The 17,746-nt window shown below is 37.2% G+C and overlaps 1 pseudogene; it reads right to left on the bottom strand.

The window, feature by feature from the left end:
• Window positions 1–2,673: 2,673 nt before the first annotated feature.
• The window catches only part of LOC133765246 (elongation factor 1-alpha 1-like), a 60,995-nt pseudogene continuing 45,922 nt past the window's right edge, over window positions 2,674–17,746 (bottom strand).

The raw sequence follows: 17,746 nt of genomic DNA, 5'->3' as shown, positions 1-17,746 counted from the left end.
CCACCCTTAAGACCATACCATACTGTTTTGACAATGGTAGCACTATCATATGTCTTGAAATCAAGGTGTGTGAGTCTTATAACTTCGTCCCTTTCAAAAAATTTTTTGGCTATTCCCATTCCTTTTTCTTTCCATTTAATATTTAAAATCAGCTCATGAGTTTAAGACAAAAAAAAAAAAAAAAAGCTGTCTCCTGCAATTTTGACAGGGATTGTTCTGAATCTTAACCTGGAAAAATCTGTATCTTAACCATATAGAGTGTACTGAACACAATCCAGGTACTTATCACTCATTAGTTATGGCCTTTAACATTCCTCCTGTAATGTATTATAGCTCTCAGTATACAGATATTACATACATTTTGTTAGATTTTTCTGTATGCAGTTAATATTTAGATGCAATTATAAGTGGTAATTTTTAAAAATTTCAATCCCAAAGAAAATGTTCTCAACAATAGTCACTAGCAGCAGCTGGTATATAGAAAACAAATGTTTCTTGTGAATTGATCTTATATCTATGGCAGTATTGAAATCACTTAGTTTTAAGGTGTTATGGTAGTATTCTGCATATTCACATTACCTGTGAATAAAGACAGTTTAATTTCTTACTTTCTAATCTCCATGAATTTATATTCTGTTCTTACTTTATTATGCTCACATTGTTATTAGTCCCCTTGGGACACATTAGGTAGACCTGGCAAAGCACTGCTTTCAAAATCTTGGGGTGGGGTGGGTAGAAGCACTCAGCTTTTCACCATTAAGTGTGATACTGGTGGTAGGTTTTTCAGTCATAGATGACTTTCCACACATTGAGACATTTTTCATGCATTCCTACTTTGCTGAATTTTTTTTAAATCCCCATTTTTCTGAGGTTTATCATTTTATTGACTCAAAGCGCTAGCTTTTTGCTTTTCTTTCATTTTAAATTTATATTTACTTATTTAAGAGAAACGGAGTCAGAGAGAGGGAGAAATAGAGAACACTCCCATCCACTGGTTCTCTCCTCAAATGCCTGCAATGGTTGGTGTGGGCTAGGCCAAAGCTTGTAGCTGGGAGCTCAACCCATTCTTCCAACCACTTAAGTCATCACAGTCTGCCTCCCAGAGTGTACAATAGCAAGAAACTGGATTAGGGAGGGGAGTTGTACTGAAGCCGTGGCACTCCAACATGGGATGCACATGTCCCACATGGCCCCTTAACTGTTAGTCCACGTGCCCATTGCTTTTGTTTTGATTTTCTCCATTTAAAATATATTCTATTTCATTGCTCTGAGCTGTCCTCTTTTTTTTTTTTTTTTTTTATTTTTTGCCAGGCAGAGTTAGACAGTGAGAGAGAGAGAGACAGAGAGAGAGTTATAGACAGTGAGAGAGAAAAACAGAGAGAAAGGTCTTCCTTCTGTTGGTTCACTCCCCTAATGGCCATTACGGCCAGCGCTGTGCCCATCCGATACCAGGAGTAGGGTGCTTCCTCCCAGTCTCCCATGCCAAGGCAGGGCCCAAGCACTTGGGCCATCCTCCACTGCAATCATCCTGGGCCACAGCAGAGAGCCGGACTGGAAGAGGAGCAACTGGGACAGAATCTGGCGCCCCGACCGGGACTAGAACCCCGGGGTGCTGGCGCTGCAGGCAGAGGATTAGCCAAGTGAGCCGCAGTGCTGGCCGAGCTGTCCTCTTTCCTATTTCTTTTCTTACTATTGTCCTGGCTTTACTTTGTCTTCTATTTCTAGTTTCCTCAGGGTGAAACTTAAATCGTGAATTGAGACCATCTCTAATAGAAACACTAATGCTCTAATTTTTTCTTTAAACACTGCCTTAGATGCATCTCACAAATTTTGAAGTGATTAGTTTTTATTTTTACTCAGCTTCACATATTTTCTAATTTTTGCTTTGGTTTATTCTTTGGTTCCTGAATTATGCTATGAGGGTATTGCAAAAAGTTCTGGAAAAATAGAATTTAAAAAATGGAATTCAAAAAATGAGTTTGTTTTGGTGCAAACTTTTTTTCATGATACATGTAAAATGCAAATGATGAATAAACTACACAGAAACTTCAAATTTTTTGCACCCAAATAGACTCATATTTTTAACTTTTAATTTTTAAAATTTTTATAAAAATGTTTTGAAGTACTTCATATATTGTTTAATTTATATTTATGTGGAGATTTCCTAGATATTGTGTTATTGATTTCAAAAGTAGTTTCAATGTGGATGGAGAACACATTTTGTATGATTTCAATCTGTTTAACATCGGTAGACTTATTCTATGGCCCCAACCCAAATATGCTCTATTCATATTGTGGACAATACTTCATGTGCATTTGAAAAGACTGTATATTCTACTATTAGGGAGTTTGATAAATATCAGTTAGGTCAAGTTGGTTGATAATGTTTTTTTTTTCCCATTAAATTTTGTTTTAATTGGTCTCAAACTTCCATGGCAGATTTTTGGTCACTTTGCTTCCATTAAAAAGGACTGATTTTAAAAACTAATAACTTAAAACTGTCCCATACAAAAAAATAGTCCACAAACATCCCTTCCTTCTGAAGGCACATTGATAGAATGCGTTGCTATCAATAAGCAGTCTTTTACTATTAAACTTAAATGAGACAGACAGTTCTGAGACTGCTTTTCCATCACTGATTAAGACCGGGGTGGCAGCTGTTAGTGATAATATTCATTTAACCTCCTGGGCTTTCTGGGCAGATTTGGTGACCTTGCTACCTCCAGCAGCCTCCTTGTCCACTGCTTTGATCCCACCCACAGCAACTATCTGTCTCATATCACAAACAGCAAAACGACCCAGAAGAGGACAGCTAGAGAAGCTCTCAACACACACGGGCTTTCCAGGCGTTATATCAACAATGGCAGCATCACCAGATATCAAGGACTTAGGGCCATCTTCCTGCTTCTTACTGCAATGACGATCAATATTTTCCTTCAGCTTAGCAAGCTTGCAAGCACTGTGAATTGTGTGACAGGGACATGGCCAGAACTGATTTGGTGTGCATGGTTCAGGATGATCACCAGAGCCATAAAGCCAGCAGCTTCCACTGGTGGGTCATTTGTGCTGTCACCAGCAGTGTTGCCAGTAAGAGCATTTTTGACAGACACATTCTTGACAGTGAAGCCCACATTGTCCCCAAGGATAGCTTCACTCAAAGCTTCATAGTGCATTTCAACAAACAGCAGTTGTGCTGTTGACTGGAGCAAAGGTTACCACTATGCCAGGTGTGAGAACACTAGCCTCTGCTTGGCCCACAGGGATAGTACCCTTACCACTGAAGACATCCTGTAGCAGCAGATGCAAAGGCTTGTCAGTTGGACAAGTTGGTGGGAGGATGCAACTCAGGGCTTCAAGCAGTGTGGTTCCACTTTGTGGGTGACTTTGCATCCCTTGAAACAATGCATATTAGCACTTGGCACCAGCAGGTTGTCATTGTTCCAACCAGAGATTGGCAAAAATGCTACCATGTCAGGGTTGTAGCCAGTTTTCTTAATGTAGGTGCTGACCTCCTTAATGATTTCATTGTATCTCTACTGGTTGTAGAGTGGCTCCATGGAATCCACTTTGATAACACCAACAATGAGTTGTTTTACATCCAGTGTGTAAGCCAGAAGGGCACGCTCACGGCTCTGCCCATTCTTGGAAACACCAGCTTCAAATTCCCTGATACCAGCAGCAACAATCAGGACAGCACATGCAGCCCGAGATGCGCTCAGAACCATGTTTTTCAGGAAGTCTCTGTGTCCTGGCGCATCAATGATAGTCATATAATATTTGCTGGTCTCAAATGTCCACAAGGAGCTGTTGCTGGTGATACCACACTCACACTCAGCTTGCAGTTTACCCAAGAGCAGGCATAGTTGAAAGAGTCCTTTTCCAACTCAGCAGCCTCCTAGTCAAATTTTTCAGTGGTCCTTTTGTCAATGCCACCACATTTGTAGATCAGATGGCCAGTAGTTGTGGACTTGCCCACATCTATGTGTCCAATGACAACAATGTTGATATGAGCACTTTCCTTTCCTGTTTGGCTTTGATTAATTAGTGGTTTCCACAACACCTGTGTTCTAGAGGCCAAACCATAGTGAAAAAGGGTTAATTGTGTTTTCAAGTTTTGAGGGTCCTTTCTGATTTTTGTTTTGAGGGGAGTTATATGTTCTAACAACTATTAAGGCAAGAGTGTTGAAATCTCTGATTGTAAATTTATCTATAGTATTTTCAGTTCTATCAGTATTTTTTCACTCTGATTTTATAGCTCTGTAAATATGTGTATACATGTTTGTGATTACCCTACCTTCTTAACTACAACCTTTATCTTATATAGAGTTCCCTTTTTCTATGATTTTTTTTAAAAGATTCATTTATTTATTTGAAAGTCAGAGCTACACAGAGAGAGGAGAGGCAGAGAGAGAGAGGTCTTCCATCCGCTGGTTTATTCCCCAACTGACCACAACAGCCGGAGCTGTGCCAATCTGAAGCCAGGAGCCAGGAGCCTCCTCCAGGTCTCCCATTGGGTGTAGGGGCCCAAGAACTTGTGCCTTCTTCCACTGATTTCTCAGGCCATAGAAGAGAGCTGAATCAGTAGAAGAACAGCCGGGTCTTGAACCGGTGCCTATGTGGGATGCCGGCACTTCAGGCCAGGGTGTTAACCTGCTGTGCTACAGCACCGGCCCCTCAAAATCTATTTTTTCTTATATTAATGTGGACATTCTAGCTATCTTTTGGTTGACATAGGCTTTGTGTTTTTGCCTCATTCTTTTACTTTTTACTAATGCGAGTTCATATTTCAAGTGGTGTCCAGACAGCAAATTGTTGAGTCTGGCTTTTTTTGTTTTATTCATTTGAAAGATAGAGAGAGAGGTTGAGAGTACCCATCCACGTGTTCAGTCTCCATAGACCTGATCCAGTATGAAGGCTGAACCAGGCCGAAGCAGGGAGCGGGGGATGTAATCTAAGTCTTGCACACGGGTGGCAGGAAACCAGTTACTTCAGCACTTACCTATACCTCCCAGGGTCTGCATTGGTGGGAAGCTGGAGCCAGAGCTAAACCCTTGCTCCTGGGTCTTACATTTTAATTCAACTTGACCTTGGGGTTAATGCTGAGGCACAGTGGATTAAGTTGCCACATGGGATGCCTGCACCCCAGATTGTCCCACCTCCACTTCTGATCCAGTTTCTTGCTAATATGCCTGGGAAGTAGCAGGTAATGGTCTAAGTACTTGGATTCCTTTCTCCCATGTGGGGTACCTGGATAGAATTCCTGGATTTTGGCTTCAGCCTGGTCCAGCTCCAGCTGTTATGGCATTTAGAAGAGTGAACCAGAAGGTGAAAGATCTCTCTTTGTATCTCTTTATTTCTCTTTCTTTCTTTGACTCAGCTTTTCAAATAAACAAATCTTAAGAAAAAAATGAAAAAAATTCAACTTGACCATTGCTGCATTTTAATTGTGAGATTTAGATCTTTTATATTTAATATAATTATTGTTACAGTAGCATTTAAATGTATCATCTTACTAGCTGTTTTCTATTCTTCCCAACCTTTTAATTGTTTTCTTAAGCTTTTTGCTTTTTTTTAATCTGCCCAATCATTTTCTAGTTATACCTCCTATTGTGTTTTATTGATTTCCCTTGGTTTTATAATACACACTTATCAGGGTCTACCCTCAGGTAGTGTTGTATAATTTATGTTTATTTTAAGATGCTTGGGAAAAATATGTTTCCATTTTATACCTCCCATCCTTTATGCTATTGTTGTCATGAATTTTACTACCCTGTTACCAATACCACAATGACATGTTGTAATTTTTGCTTTAATCATCTATTTTCTAAAGATATTAAATATAATAAAACTATCTGCTCTATTTATATTACCAGCTTTACTTATATTCATATCTTTGCATAAATACAATTTCTATTTGTTCTTGTATTCCTTCTGCCAGAAAAATCTTCTATGAACTTTTCTTGTAGTGTGGAGCTATTAGCCATTAATTTTCTCAAATTTTGCTGGTCTACGTAGAATTCTGGATTGATTTGTTTATTTTTTCTATTCCATACTGTAATACTTTACTTTACCTTCTGATTTCTGTAGTTTTTGTGAAAATCTATTTTAATGTTTACTTTGATTTTGTATGCAATATGTCTTTGCATGTTATTTTCAATAGTTTGATTACTTTATGTCTCAGTGAATGTGTGTATGCATTTTTTACATTTATCTAGATTGGGATTCTCTAAATTTCTTGGATCTGTTTGTCTTTAAATATAATCTTTTTTTAAAAAAATATTTTTCTTCCCTTTCTCTTTTCTTTCTTCTGGTCACCCTAATCTCACATTTCCTAAGTAATTTTTTAGTTCCCCATATCTTTTGCAACACATGTTCAATTTATTTTTCACTTGCTTTTCTCTCTGTGTTTCAATTTGAATAGTATATTGTCCTCTCTTTAAGTCCACTGATTCTTTTCTCATATGTGTCCAGCCTGCTTAGAAGCCCATCAAATCATTTATTTACCCAGAGTGTCATGTTTTTTTATTTCTACCATTTCCATCTGACTCTGTCTTACTGTCTCATTCTTACTACTAAAATTCCCTTTGAAAATCTTCTTTTTTGTTGTAAAAATATAAAAGCTGTACTTTTCCTGCTTATCTCAAGTGGCTATGAAAATTCACTTTGTTAATAGATGTTAACATAGGCTCTGCCCTTACAAATCCTTATCCAAATGTAAACATTTATTGAATAGAAATTTATTGTGTCACTTCTTGGACCAATACATGTGGTTATGCAGGTTGTCAATTGAATCAAGGAGCAAGGGCAAGGGGCGAGTGAAGCTGGAATTCAGTTCCTGTTGTCTCTCTGACAATGTGCTCTGTCCTGAGTTATTTCCACTCAGAAGAGAAAGGGGCCCATTTTTCAATTTAATGGCAGTTGCTTTAATTCCTGCCATGGCCAGGATGAGCAAGGTACTAGGAATAGAGGGATGAATAAAAAAATATAACATAGTAATAGATGCAAATGTTGATTATGATGGCATACAAAGATGGACACAATGTAAATTTTTTAAAAAGCAACTTAGAACATAAATATAAAATATTGATCCCTCCTTCTGCTGTCCATCACCCCCATAGGTGTAATTAATTATAGATATTTGACCATAAGACGGAATGGAGTAAGAGACTGAGATGATGAAAAAGAGTATTGTCTAAGTTTTAAAGGTATTTGGAAATTATTTTTTATTAAATTAGAAATAATATTTGTGAATAATTTTAGGTAAAATTCTACTGAGTATGAAACCACAATCATTAAAATTGTCTTAGTTGTAAGCCTGAAGGAAATAGGCTCATTTAAAAAGCTATCAAGTCATGCTCAAACTTTGTGACATGATGCCAATCACTAGCCTCTGAAACTTGTTATTATTGTGTATAGAAAGAAAATTAAATGGTTAAAACCTTTATTGCTGCTTGCCTATAGAACACTCAACTTTATAACACTTGTTAGAATCACCATGAACATACATGTTTTTGCTATGTATATTCCAACTAACAGCTCACTCTCTCAGTGGTGTTCCAGTGAATTCCATGATACTTCACTGTGCTGGCCACAATTCCCCTCAGACATCCTTGTGAAATAGTAAGAAATACATGTATGGGTCTCTGTGCCCAGTCCTGGCTCAGAACTTCTAATACCCTTATAGATAGGAATAGGGATGCTAGGAAAATCCTTTGTTCTAATCTTTGGTCTTTGACCCCAGTTCTTAAGAGAGTTCCAAAATCCCATATAATTTCTTGGGTGACAGAAGTACCTTTTATTGTAAAGAGTTGACTCTTGATGGGCTCCTAAATGGGGGGTGTTCATCAAAAAAGAACAAATCATGATTATAAACTTGGAGATTTCAGCTTAACCCCACCATTCTCCAGAGAAGGAAGGGAGACTGGAAAATGGAGTTTATAAACAATCATGCATTCATGATGTAACCTCCATAGAAATCCCTGAATTATGGGTTTGGAGAGCTTCTGAGTTGGCAAACACACCTGTATGCTGAGACAGAAGCTGCTGCACCTAGAATCCTCCCAGAGCCTGCCCTGTGTACCTCTTCATCAGGCTGCTCATCTGAACCCTTTATTATACCCTTTATTAACAAGCTGGCAAATATAAGTGTTCCCTGAGTTCTGTGAGTTGCTCCAGAAAATTAAACAAACCAGAGGAGAGGGATGTCATAACCCTACTTTATAGACACTCAAGCAAAAGCACAGATCACAATTTGAGGCTTGCAATTGGCATTTGAAATGAAGACAGTTTTGTCATCAGTGTCAGAATTTAATTGAGTTAGGGGGCATGGAGCTGATGTCTGCTGTAGAATGCTTAGTGTATGGGAAGGAGTGTTCTATGTTAAGCGTGAGACTAGACTAGGAAAAATATTTTTTTGTCTTTAGTACTCTACTTCCTCTTGGTCTATCAATCCTGCCACCAAGGCCACCAGTACTTCACTTGAAATAAATCCATGTCCAGAATTGATCCCATTAATATGACTCTTAAGTTCCTACCTTGCACTCTTAGTACTGTTCATTTCTGTACAACCCCCTTATCCTAAAAACCATGGAGAAAATAATGACATCATATGCGGAAATAACAACCAAAAAGAAGAAATCTCAAACTACTACCTGTTGTAGTTATAACTTCTTCTCCTTACCCTGTTTCTCAACTTGAGAATTTTATCACTCCTTATCACTTCTCTATCTGCATTGTAATATCTCACTCCTTATTAATCCTCTTTCCCCACCAAAATATCTAACCTGACTCTTCCCTCCACGGTTCCCATCAGAGCTCTAGTCCTGACCATTATCACAATCTACCAGTAGAATATGCAATAGTTGGATAGTGTTGATTTGGAGAGGTGGCAGGACATGAAAATTGGTGGAGACAAAAAAGGAGAAGAAAGGAAAAGCTAGTTCTTTCATAATCTCTTGGAATTCTTTTCAGTTTGTGTACTTAATCTCATTCTTTTGAGAGCCTACTTCCATTCTTCTCAGGTCTCCAGAGAATATCAGTCTTATAGTTTGTAGACCAGCTAACCCAGATTTCTTATTCTAAATTACTCCTGATACTCACTTACCATTATATCATGATCTCCCATCAGAGTGCTTCACACATAAATGGCTTGTGAATAAGTGAACAAGCCAAGGCTTGAAGTGTTCACTTCTTTTGCTGACCACCAAGAGAGCCAGACCAGAGAGTGGGATTGTTGTCAAGGTGCATTTTCCCTAAAGTCTCAAAGTTATGATACCATTTTTAAGGAGAACTACTATTATTCCTGGAAGGTATGCTTTGGAAATAGCAGACTCAATAAAATACAATCAATATTTTTGAGAGTGAGATTACTAGGACCGATACCATGAAAATGGTTGCTGAAAAGTGTTCTGTAGGCAAAGTTAATTTTGAGAGGAATTGCATCCTTTTCCATTTCCATTCTATGCTTCTCTTCAACAGATTTGGCAAGATCTCATGGTAAAAAATTTCCTTACCATCTCTCCTAGCCATCAGCAACTTAATATCCCCCATATTGTTTCAGAACACTTCCTATCTTTTACTTTCACAAAACCATGGTCTAGTAAACAATGTCTATCAATGTTCCAGAAACTATTCTGCCTGAAGTCACTGGAGATCACTAATAATAAGAGAATCATTTCAGGTTGATTTTCAAGCTCTTCTTTTTTAAACTAAGATATAATTTAAGTAGAGGGAAGTGTATACATCTCAAGTAAATAGGTGGATCAAATTTGACAAACACATACAAATGTAACCTAAATCCTACCAGAATATAAACCATGTCTACCTTTATGGAAAGTTCCATTGTTCATCTTCCTGTCAACCCCCTGAGGCATCTGTAACCACAGTTCTGCTTCCTATCATAATTGATTGTTTTCTATTATGTTTTAGAACTTCATGTAAATAGTCACATACAACATACATCTTTGTGCCTAGATTCTTTGACTAATTGTTCTGTATTTGAAGTTTAACTATAGCATTGAATATTCACCAATATATTCCTTTTTGTTGCTAAATAATATTCCATAATATGAATATCCCATAGCTTGGCTGCCCTTACTTCTGTTAATAAATACTTGGGATATTTTCATTTTGGGTAGTAATGCTGCTATGAAAACTTATTCAGAAGGTTTTCTGTAGATATCTGGTTTACTTTTCTTGATAAAAACTGTGAGTGGAATTCTGGGTAGTAATACATTTCACTACTTAAGAAACTGACAAACATGTTTACAAAGCAGATTTAAAACTTTACTCCTACACCAGAAATAAATGAAAATTGCAGAGGGTTTACATGGTCACCAGAATTATTACTGTCAATATTTTAAAATGTAGCCACATGTTTGTGTATCAAGCTATCTTATTGTCATTTGAATGTACAATAGTTTACAATAGTGATATGGAGTATATTTTCTTTCTTTTTAAAAAAGATGTATTTATTTACTTGAAAGTCAGAGTTACACAGAGAGAACAAGAGGCAGAAAGAGAGAGAGAGAAGTCTTCCATCTACTGGTTCACTCCCCAGATGGCTGCAATGGTCAGAGCTGAGCCAATTCGAAGCTAGGAGCCAGAAGCTTCTTCCTGGTCTCCCACGTGAGTGTAGGGGCCCAAACACTTGGGTCATCTTCCACTGCTTTCCCAAGCTACAGAATAGAGCTGGATCAGAAGTGGAGCAGCCAGGAGTTGAACTGGTGCCCATATGGATGCCAGCATTGCAGGCGGTGGCTTTACCCACTATGCCACAGTGCTGACCCCTGGAGTATATTTTCATATGCTTATTAGATTCATATATATATAAATCTAATATATATCTCATGGTAAAGAATTTCCTTACCATCTCTCCTAGCCATCAGCAACTTAACTATATATATATATATATTATATATATATATATGAATCTAATACATATAAATATATATATGAAGTGTCTTTCCAAGTCCTTTGCTCTTTTTCCTTTTATTTAAATAGACCTTATTTTTGTCCATTTATTTCATTCTATTTTATTTTATTCTAAAGGCAGAAATATAGAGAGACACAAATCTCCCATCTACAGGTTTACTCCCCAAGTTCCTGGAACACTGAAGCACACCAGCTTCAACTCAAGAGCAGTGAATTCAATCCCATGTGAGTGGCACGGATCCAACTATGTAAGCCATCACTTTCTGCCTCCCAGGCTGCACATCAGCAGGAAGCTGGAATCAGAAGTGGAGAGAGGACTCACATTCAAGTACACTGATACAGAATGTGGCATCCTTAGTAGCATCTCAACCGTTATACCGAATGCTCACCACTTTTTTCCCATTAAATGTTTTTGTCTTTTATTATTGAGTTTAAGATTTTGAAGAAGCTTTCTGTCACTGATACGTGCTGTGAATGTTTTTTCCTACTCATTATTTTAAATTTTTATGAAATTCAATTTATCAAATTTATCTTTGATATTTATTGTTTTCTGTAGCCTTTATCAAAAATCATCACCGATCCTGAAGCTTACAAAGACATTCTACTTTACAGATATAGATTTCCATTTAAGTTTATGATCTATTTTGAGTTAATTTAGTACGTGGTTATTTAAATTACTTTCCCCATGGAAATATCAAGTTGTTCCACCACCATTTATTGAAAAACATACCTTTTCCCATTGGATTACCGTGGTATCTTTTTCAAAAAGCCATTTACCTAGTATGTGTTGGAAACTTTAAGGGTTCTCTACTCTGTTTTATTATTCTACTTGCCCATTCTTTCACCAACATTATGCTTGAGTACTGCAGCACTGCAGCTGGATCTGAGATCTGTTAGTTAGGTAACAAATAACATCTGGTTTAATTCTTCCTTTTCAGTATTGTTTTATAAATTTTGCTTTGACTTCTATATTAAATTCATCTTGTCTCTTTTTTTCTTGTCTCTCTGGATTTTGATTGGGATTGCATCAGCTCTATAGATCAATAGTTTAGTGAGAAATGCATCTTTGCATTATTGACTCTTCCATTACATGAAGGCAGTATAGGTTATAAATTGCATTATCTCCCCTTAAATGATATATTGGAGACTTAACTCCCAGTACCTCTGAATGTGATTTTATTTGGAATACTTGTAGGAGCATTACAAATGTAACCAGTTCACGTAAGATCGAATATACAGATGGTCCCTGACTTATGTTAGTCAACTTAAGAGTTTTTGACTTTATGATGGTGCAAAAGTGATACACATACAGTGGAGACAGTATATTTCAAATTTTTAATTCTGGTATTTTCTTAGGTTGGCTATAGGTTGGCTGTATGTTGTATGCTACTTTCTGGAGAATCTAAGTAGCAGCACCAGCTCCCAGGAAACAACAAATACTCTGTGGTTTACCATTGCTCAGCTATCAAGTCCAGAAGGTTAGTATCAAATGCATTTTCCAATTGAACATTTTGAATTTATGATGGGTTTCTTGAGATGTAACCTCATCAAAGATTGAGTGGCATCGGTATAAAACTGCTATCCTTACAAGGTGAAACAGATATATGAAATACTTTGTGATAATGGAGACAGAGATGGAAGTACTTCAGCTACAAATCAAGGAATGGCAAACCGGTAGAAATGAGGAAGAGGCAAGAAAGGATTCTCCTCTGTAGATTTCAGAGAAAGCTTGGCTCCGCCCACACCTTGATTACTGACTTTTAGACTCCCTGACAGTGAGGCAATTTTTGTTCAAACATTCTTAAAATGTGTATATTTTTAATAATCCCTTCTCTAATCCACATTATTTCTTGCTCTTTATACTATCAACTCTTACTTAGCAGCATTGTTTAATTTGCTCAATTACCACTGCCTCCTGATTCATATATCTTCTCAAATCTCATACTCTAGCTGACAAATTTATTCAGACACATCATTTTGTTATTCATCTAGGCTATTATACTTTTTAATTTGCAGCTAACAATTACATTTTCATTTTTATAACTGCCAATTTTTACTATTTAGTTAAGGCAATATCTTTTCTTTCCTTTCTACAAATATTAATGATATCTACCTGAAGTCCAGTGCTAGATGCTCTATTATCTCTGTTTCTCAGGTCTAAATTCTGTTTGCTTCCTTACTTTCACAATGTTGACCACAACATGACAACATGGTTTTATTCCTAAAGTTATTGAAAGGTGTGTGTTTACTCTCGATTCAGCTTTGCAACTGAAATTTCCTGCTGGCTCGTTGGTTCCTCCTGCTTAACTAGCCTGCCTGGAAGGCTGAGAGTAAAAGAAACTGCTGAAGTTTGTTCATTGCTATTTTTTGGTGCAAAAGGTGGGCTGATGAGGTATGCTGCTTAATGAAGTGCCTTTGCAGATGTTTTTCACTGTTCTGCAGTCTGCCTTACGTACCTCTACCACCTGAAAACCTCTTTTGGATTTCCTATTTACAGGATTGTTAATGTTAGTGTTAGGGGTAAATTGGCTTGGCTGATAACATGCAGTTCTCCAGCTATTTCCTTCTTAATTGCTACTCAGTCTCTTTCTGTTCTCTTCTCGAGTGCTCAGTCACAAATCTCCCTTGATACTGTTTTGCCATTCTGCAGTACAGTCCTGGGATATGATTTCTTCAAGATTCTAATCCTGTAAGATTTATCCTTTATTATCATTTTTGAAATTTATTTTCTCTTTTTCTTGAAAGGCAGAGAGACAGAGGCAGGGGCAGAGACAGAGGAAAAAGATCTTCCATCTGCTGTTTCAATCCCTCAAATCCTCATAACAGCCAAGGCTGGGTCTGGTTGAAGCCAGGAGCCAGGAATTCTATCTAGGTGTCCAACATGGGTGACAGTGAGCTAAATACCTGGGACCTCACCTGTTGCCTCCCAAGATTTTCTGTGTTAGCAGAAAATTGGATTGCAGCAGAGGTGCCAAGACTCAAACTTGGCACTTTGACATGGGATGCAGGGGTTGCAAGGAGCAATTTAAATGCTGCACCAAATGCCCACCCCATCTCTCATCATTTTTTAATGTGACTGTGTACTATGTAGAAAATCTTTTCTATTATTTCTAGGGCTTTGTAGACCGCATTGTGTTCTTCCTATCAAAATCAAAAGACCACTCTGAACTCCCAAAGTTTTGAAAAAATCAACTAACCTAGGTCAGACACCTAGAGGTCATCTAAAGGAAAAAGACGTTTAAGTTCTTTGTATTATGGATCAGAAATGTTAGCAAAAAATGGTTTTGTTCAATGACTACTTTTAAGATATGAATATAGATGGATTAAGTGCAATGTAACTTGGGAGAAAATAGGAAATTATAATAAATAGTATATAAAATTGATTTACAAATAATTGTGTATTTATAAATCTTATAAAATACTGTTAATGAACATGAATTAATCACTTGTTCTCAAAAGATAATACATAAAAGTATACTGTAAAATAAATCATTCTAAATCTCAAGATTTTTAATATTTATAGTGATGAATATTTTAGCCCAAATCTCCACAAAAAATAAATAGGTCAAAAATTCAAGTTTTGAAATTTGACAGGTTTAATGAGAAAGCCTCCTAAAAGTTTTATTCTAATCTTTTTCATGCTCAGTTCACCTTAAGTTTAATATTTCTAATGTTTTCTTATCTTTATTCAACATGTTCCTCTTATTTGACCTTTTAATTCTTTCCTTTCTGAATGTTTAGGTTGCCATCATGGTAGTACCTCTATTCAATTTTCTTTTTACGTAAACGCTATTACATTACACTGGTTTGTCATGGTCAGTGACTCGTCATTGAGCACTTACTGTTTCGGACCACACAGTCTAGCAGTAATGATGATGATAAGAATAGCAATTCCATTCGTTGAGTGTTTATCATCTGGTAGTGACTGCACTGAGCACTGCACTGAGTTTGATTAGATTCTCACAAACGTTCCTCATCATCTACAGATAAGGAAAATAAAGCTAAGAACATATGAGCAGCCTGCCTAAAGCTTTAGAAACAGTAATGGCTGAGAGGATTTAAGTATAATTTCTTGTTTTACTCCAGAGCCTGCACATAGCAGATATCAAATTATAATTATTATGAATGAATGGTTAGTAGTGCATCTTTTTTTATGCTTCAGTATTTTTTTTCCTTTATCATCTAAGTTCTTTCTTAATTCTAAATTTCTATTATGTTAATGTAATTTTCAATTGTGTTTCTTCTTCCTGGGCAGATTTCATTCTAAAAAGCATATGCATTTCACAAAATTTCCAGTGAATACTTTTACTAATACTCACGTCAACAAAAGTTCAAATTATACTCTTTTCTTTATTGCAAATTACATGCCTAGGTAAAAGTTTTAGGTACATCACAAAACACAAAATTTCATGTTTAAAATACATGTATGGGCTAGCACTATGGTGTAGTGGGTAAAGCTGTTGCTTATGGTGCTGGCATCCCATTTGGGCATGAGTTCAAATCCCAGCTGCTCCACTTCTGATCCCGCTCCCTGCTAATGGCCTGGGAAAAGCAGTGGAAGATGGCCCAATTACTTGGGCCACTGCACTGACCTGGGAGACCCAGAAGAAGCTCCTGGTTCCTGGCTTTGGATCTGCCCAGCTCTGGCCATCGCAGCCATTTGGGGAGTGAACCAGAAGATGGAAAATCTTCTGTCTCTTCCTCCCTCCCTCTCTCAGTCTATAAATCTGTCTCTTAAATAAATAAATCTTTTTTTATATATATAATTATATATATATATATATGTTGTTTCCAGTGCTCTTCCATGTATATCCTCTTATAAGACTGTGTAATAATCAGAGGTGAAATAAACTCTACCTATCCATGGGTATAGAGCAGTATGTGATAGAAACTGAGAGTAAACTTCAGGGTTTGCCTACTTTCATTCCAGTTCAGGGTTTTCTCCAAGTCAGTCTCATGGGTGTGCCCAGTAGCATAGCTCCCAAGGCTCATGGCAGCAAAGGGGATAGGGGTGGAGGGGTACATTGAGTTTTCTCCTAAGAATCATAGGAACCTAGGATAAAAACTCATTTTGAAATATGTAACCAATTTACCTATGTCATTATTCATATCCATCCTCTTTTTATTGAAAAAGATGATTGGTCAATATTCTTTGCTTTTAGCAGTTCCAAACAGTCCAACAAAATATTGAGTCAACAAGTATGTTCAATATATATGTTCACCTTACAATTATTTTCTACTTTAAAGATATATTTGGTGAAACCAGGAATCTCAATTTTCACACAGATCCTCATGGATCTTATATTACTCTTTATATCCCCTCTGTGGAAGTCTGACTTTCCTTAGGGGAAAGTAGAGGGAATAGGTACTTTTTCATACTATCTGGAAACAATAGGTAAAATTGCCTGAGAAACATACTTTACTGAGCAGTACGGGACTAAGGTGAAAGCACAATTTGCTTACAGTTATATTTCTGGTTCAGTGATTTTTACAAACTATTTCATAATGGAAAACAAATGTGTTTTGAATGTGAAACAAAGGATGAAGTTACAAACTATTTCCCTAATTAAAGAATGGTTATCAAACATGTGGTGTTTTTCACTGTAAATAAATCTAGGAGATACCTCACTGAGTTGTATTTATTTGTCCTTGTATATCTTGGGTGAATTTGTCTGTGGCAAATAATGAAAAAAAACATATTACCAGAGTTGGCATTGACTTTCTATTTTAACGTAGTGAGAATCGAGAATCCTGCTCTCTTCAAATTAACATTCCTATGAATTCCAAACATACAATGAGATTTTGTTCCACTTCATTAGTTATTCCACACATGGAACAGTCTTTGAAGTTAATTGGAGTTCCCCATGTTGAAGCAAGATGAGGGTTTTGTGGAAGTGAGCCTGGTGTCCACCATCGCAGAATTTACAATAACTTGCACTGCAGGACTAGACACATTCTAAAAGTTGTATCAAGAGCTCTGCACCTGGGTAAGACCTGAAGGACAACCTATTAGGAAGGCAACAAAGCACTGGCTGTGTGCACTAGCTTGCAAACTTCAATGTGAAAAGCAAATTCTTTGTTTCTCATCAATGAATATTGACTTGGAAATAGAAAGGCATCAAAAGATTTTTATACACATTTAACCAACCACGTGAATGATACTCATTGAACAGTGGTTCAAAACTATAAAGTATTGATGATCCCATCTTCCCATCTCTCCATTTCAAAATTAAAGATTTACCAAACTAAATATTCTGGAAAGCTAGCTTATCTTTCTAGTTCTTTTATGCTTTGATGAGTACTTGGTTACATGGGTTGATTCTATGTATTTATAAAACAAGATATCTTTTGGTCTGTGCCATTCATTCCTTAATTCTTTGTTTGAAGATTTATTTATTTATTTGAAAGGCAGAGTTACAGAGACAGAGGGAAAGACAGAGAGAGGGAGAAATTTTGCACCCATTGGTCCACTCCCTATATGGCTGTAACAGCCAGGGCTGGGCCAGGCTGAAGCCAGGATCCAAGAACTCCATTTGGATCTCCCACATGGATGCCAGGGGCCAGATTTCTGGGCCATTTTCTACTGCTTTCCCAGGCACATCAGCAGGCAGCTGGATCAGAAGTGGAACAGCTGAAATGTGACTCTTAGATGGGATGCTGGTATCACAAGCAGCAGCTTGAGTAGCTGCATCACAATGCCAGCCCTGCTTTCCAAATGAGTATATGGCTTGATAAATATAACACAGCCAGACAGTGGTGGAGCCACCCCTCCCACTGAGGTCCGAGTGTGTGTTCTGAGTGCAGGCTGAGTCTC

Source organism: Lepus europaeus, chromosome 8 (assembly GCF_033115175.1).
Source record: "Lepus europaeus isolate LE1 chromosome 8, mLepTim1.pri, whole genome shotgun sequence".
Lineage (NCBI taxonomy): Eukaryota > Metazoa > Chordata > Mammalia > Lagomorpha > Leporidae > Lepus > Lepus europaeus.
The sequence above is the reverse complement of the archived record's forward strand: the minus strand, read 5'-3'. Positions and strand labels throughout refer to the sequence as shown.